The sequence below is a fragment of the Sinocyclocheilus grahami genome, unplaced genomic scaffold (assembly GCF_001515645.1).
Source record: "Sinocyclocheilus grahami isolate Dianchi unplaced genomic scaffold, SAMN03320097.WGS_v1.1 scaffold2187.1, whole genome shotgun sequence".
NCBI lineage: Eukaryota > Metazoa > Chordata > Actinopteri > Cypriniformes > Cyprinidae > Sinocyclocheilus > Sinocyclocheilus grahami.
In genome coordinates, this window is record NW_015507366.1 from 115516 (window position 1) to 121200 (window position 5685).

Here is a 5685-nt window from a genome sequence, read left to right on the forward strand (position 1 = left end):
CTCACACACACACACACACACTCTCTCACACACACACTCACTCACACACACACAGAGGTTTCAGTGGTGGGTGGCCCTGGCTGAAGTCTGTTAGGGGAGGGGCCCATATGCTAATTAAATATGACCCCACGCGTGGAGGTCACGCCCCTAACAGAGGGTCACAAACTAAACGGTTCAGCTCTGCCTGCTAATCTCATATTTCAACATATGCACACATTCACATCAGCATTCACACGAAAACACACATGTGATTTTGCTCTATTGGCATTTTTACAAATTTCAAAATTTGAGTATAAGAGGGGGAATAAATTAAATAAAAAATGATTTCTTTATTACAGTTTTAAAATGTATTACAGTCTTCTAACCAGATTATAATTCACAAAATGTTTATCAGATTTTTCTCTATTAAAATAACACATTTAATAATATTTTAATCACAATTTTTATAATAATTTAATATTTTATAATGCGTATTTTATATATAGGAGAGATCCAATTTTTTTTATTTAGTGCTGCTTTTTTTTAAATAATTATAAAAATATAATAATTACTATAATAATATTTTTAAAAATAATGACTTACAGACTTTTCTTTTAAAGTCTTCTAAATAGATTACAAATTAGTAAGAGGTGTTTTCTATATTTAAATCAAATATTATATATGTATGTATATATATATATATATATATATATATATATATTACATTCTAATAATATTTCACAGTTGTACTGTTTTTACTGGATTTTTGAGCATAGCAGACTTTTTTAAAACACATAAAACAAGAAACTTGACCCCACACTGTTGTTGTCTTAGCTCTCTAGAAAAGAACATACACTCATGAACAAAGCAAACTTGCACTCATTTCATCTGTTAAAATCCTGTTAAAAATTATTAATAAAACATTAAGTAACATTTTTTTCTCATTGAATATGAAAATGAAGCAAAATGGGCTGCAAATGAGAACTCACATTATTTACGGATCATTTTCCTTTTTCAGCACATCCTGAATTAGAAGAATCATCATATTTAGCAAAATGTGTGTATGTGGCATTTGTGCATATTGAGCCTTGTTCTCATTCTGGGTCACGGACTACACCATACAGTCTTTAACGCTTTAATTCCTGCATTCAAACACTCAGAACACCTTAGCAACCACATAGCAACGCCCTGGCAACACGGCAGAGAGTTTTGCAAGGGCAACTCAGCATTCATCTTTTCTTGCGAGAATGTAAAAATCTAATTAAAATGCAATATATACTGCATGTATTAAACAAATGTTAATTAACCACAGATTAATGAGTGGTGGATTAATATGACACCACAGCATGAGATATTGACATGATGCCTCCGGTGGGAGACCAGCAGCAATTCATGATGATTAGAGCATTTTGTGAGCTGTAGGACAACTTTTTTCTGCGTGTCTAAAATGCACTCATAAAATAAGAGCAAACCAGCAAACCAGACTGGCTTTGAGATGCAAAAAATAGCTAAATAAATTAATGAATTAACAAATAAAATGAAAACAACAAAATAAAATTGTGAGAAAATGTTCGACTCTGAGCTGTTGATATATGCCCAAAAAACAAACAAAAAAATCACAAAAAAACAATAAAAATTGCAATAAAATGCTTGATTTGAGCTGTTGATATCTGCAAAAAAAAAAGCGAAATAATTGAATAAATTAAAGGTAACAATAAAATAAAAAAGCAATAAAATGCTCTTGATATCAACATTTGATATCTGTAAAATTAGCAAAATATTTTAATAAATAAATTGAAAACAACAAAATAAAAAACAGCAATAAAATTATTTTGATATCAACATTTCATATCTGCAAAAAGAGCTAAATAAACGAACGACAAACTAATCAAATTAAAACTACAAAATAAATTACAACAAAATGTTTGATCTTGAAATGTTGATATCTGCAAAAATAAATGAATAAATAATTTATTAAAAACAACAATAAAATGCTTTTGACGTCAGCATTTGATATTTGCAAAATAAATAAATGAAAACAGCAAAATTAAAACTGCGACAAAATGTCTGATTGAGCGGTTGATTTCTGCAAAAAAGCAAAATACATAAAACAACAGAATATTCAATAAATTGACTGAGCTGTTAATAGCAGCAAAAACTGCTAAATAAATGAAACATTTAAAAAATTTTACAAAATATATTATATTTGATATAATACCAATATATATTATATATATTTGCAAAATTAAAGTAAAAATTAAATTAAAACAACAAAATTATAAAATGTAAAAAAATAAAACAAATAAGAAATTGATTGAAATAAATATTGATATTTTTCTCTAATTGAAGACAGTAATTAGTGATCATTAGTAAAATGTTCGACTCCAAGATGAGCAAGAAATTTCACTGAATATCATTAATTACTGATGAATATCAGCGAATTCAAACTTGACTGAGTTGAACTGATCGACTCATCATCATCCTCAATCATTAATCATCATCATCATCCAGTCCTGCTAATGAGCGATCAGATGACGTTTGAATGCTGTTGATTTCTCCTCTCTGGGCTTCAGCACGAGCTTGTATTTTCACACTTAACCTGATGAATTCTCGCGCGGAGTTGATAATAGGCAGAATATTTCAAAGTGAGAGCGTTTGTGAGGACGTGCATCTGTTCCTACTGTCGTCTAGTGAATCTATGAAGTGCTTTCTCGAGACCCCGAGAGGAATAAAATCTCCACAAAAAGGCTGGAAAATAAAATCTTATTTATTCACTCTCAGAAATAGCATTAGGCTGGACAGGAGACTGTAGAGTAAACTGATGCTCTCTATTAGAGCTCAAAGCACTGAAGGTCTGTTCAGATGCAGAGCCAACGATGGACAAAACAAGCCTGAAAATCAAAACCAAGAGTCCCTGCGGAGTCCTTCACGCGCCGTGCCAATATCGGACTGTTTTGTGTCACGCAGGACGAGTCTTTCTGCTCGTATAAAATACCCACCGACTTTTGGGTGTTCAGATCAGTGAAGCAGACTGGTTTAGAGATGGAAAAAAAGCTAAAAATAATATAAATTAATAATAACATAAAAAAAAACAATACTCTATCTGCAAAAAAAAAGCTAAATAAATACGTAAATAACAATAAAATAAAAAATGTGACAATGTCTGACTTTAAGCTGATATCTGCAAAAAAATTAATGAATGCATGAATTAAAAACAGCAAAAATACAATAAAATGATTTTGATGTTTGCAAGAATAGCTAAATAAATAAATAAAATAGAAAACAACCAAATAAAATTGCAATAAAATGTTTGACTGAGCTGCAAAATAGCACATTAATTATAATAAATAAACAATAAAATTAAAAAAGTTTGACTTTGTGCTGTTGATACCTGCAAAAAAAGTTAAATAAATAAATCAAATAACAAAAAATGTATCAAATATTGCAATGAACAGGTGACAACTGCAATAAATAGGAAAATAAATTGAAAACAACAAAAAACTGAGCATTTGATGTCTACAAAAAAAATTGCAAAACAAATGAATAAATCAATAATTAAATAAAATGAAAACTACAACAAAATGAAATTGTGTGAAAAGGTTTGACTGCGCATTTGATATCTGCAAAAAAAGCTAAATAAACAAAATCAACACCAACAATATTTTAAAAACCGCAATAAAATGTTTTAAAATGGTTGATTTCTCCAATAAATAAATAAATATAAAATAAACCCATAAAATGAAAACAAAATAATATGAGCTGTTTATAACTGGAAAGCTACATAAATAAAATAAAAATTGCAAAAAATAACAATAATAAAATGTTAAAAAATGTCATAAAAAGGTTGAGCTGTTGATATCTGCAAATAAAGCAACAGCACTAACATTTAAAACCCTACTATCAAAAAAATGTTATGCAATATTAATTTTCTGTGTTTAGAACAGTCATGTATGACATTAGGATTAATGCATTTGCACTGAATATCTGATATTGATTACAATGACTATTTTTTATGCATTTATGTGAATGAAACAAACACGAACAGAGGATTCTCACGCTTACCTTTATTAACACAATTACACAACAAGATTTATTATCCAGATTTGTTAAATTAAAGCACAGCCTGATATAATGAATGTACCGTTATCCCTCACACACACACACACACACACACTCACACACACACACACTCACACACACACACACTCACACACACACACACTCACACACACACACACTCACACACACACACACTCACACACACACACACTCACACACACACACACTCACACACACACACACTCACACACACACACACTCACACACACACACACTCACACACACACACACTCACACACACACACACTCACACACACACACACTCACACACACACACACTCACACACACACACACTCACACACACACACACTCACACACACACACACTCACACACACACACACTCAGACACACACACATGCACACACTTTGAGTCTTGAGTATTTCACATCTAATCTGCAGATAAAGCATTTGAATTTATGTCCATTTATCTAGCTGACATTTAAGTGAATATGCTGTGGAAATAAAAACAGGCACATGTTTAGACACCTGTCTCATTATATCACTGCTAAAACATCTCATTTATGTTCCTCTTCTGTAAGAAAAACCCGCCTCGTCCTGTTCCTGATGGCTTCATGTGGTAAGGTTTTGAATTTGACTTGTTTACACTGAAAGAAAAGCCAGCGAGGTCTGATGAAGTGTGTGTGTGTGTCTGTGTGTGTGTGTGTGTGTGTGTGTGTGTGTGAAAACAATACTCTATCTGCAAAAAAAAAAGCTAAATAAATACGTAAATAACAATAAAATAAAAAATGTGACAATGTCTGACTTTAAGCTGATATCTGCAAAAAAATTAATGAATGCATGAATTAAAAACAGCAAAAATACAATAAAATGATTTTGATGTTTGCAAGAATAGCTAAATAAATAAATAAAATAGAAAACAACCAAATAAAATTGCAATAAAATGTTTGACTGAGCTGCAAAATAGCACATTAATTATAATAAATAAACAATAAAATTAAAAAAGTTTGACTTTGTGCTGTTGATACCTGCAAAAAAAGTTAAATAAATAAATCAAATAACAAAAAATGTATCAAATATTGCAATGAACAGGTGACAACTGCAATAAATAGGAAAATAAATTGAAAACAACAAAAAACTGAGCATTTGATGTCTACAAAAAAAATTGCAAAACAAATGAATAAATCAATAATTAAATAAAATGAAAACTACAACAAAATGAAATTGTGTGAAAAGGTTTGACTGCGCATTTGATATCTGCAAAAAAAGCTAAATAAACAAAATCAACACCAACAATATTTTAAAAACCGCAATAAAATGTTTTAAAATGGTTGATTTCTCCAATAAATAAATAAATATAAAATAAACCCATAAAATGAAAACAAAATAATATGAGCTGTTTATAACTGGAAAGCTACATAAATAAAATAAAAATTGCAAAAAATAACAATAATAAAATGTTAAAAAATGTCATAAAAAGGTTGAGCTGTTGATATCTGCAAATAAAGCAACAGCACTAACATTTAAAACCCTACTATCAAAAAAATGTTATGCAATATTAATTTTCTGTGTTTAGAACAGTCATGTATGACATTAGGATTAATGCATTTGCACTGAATATCTGATA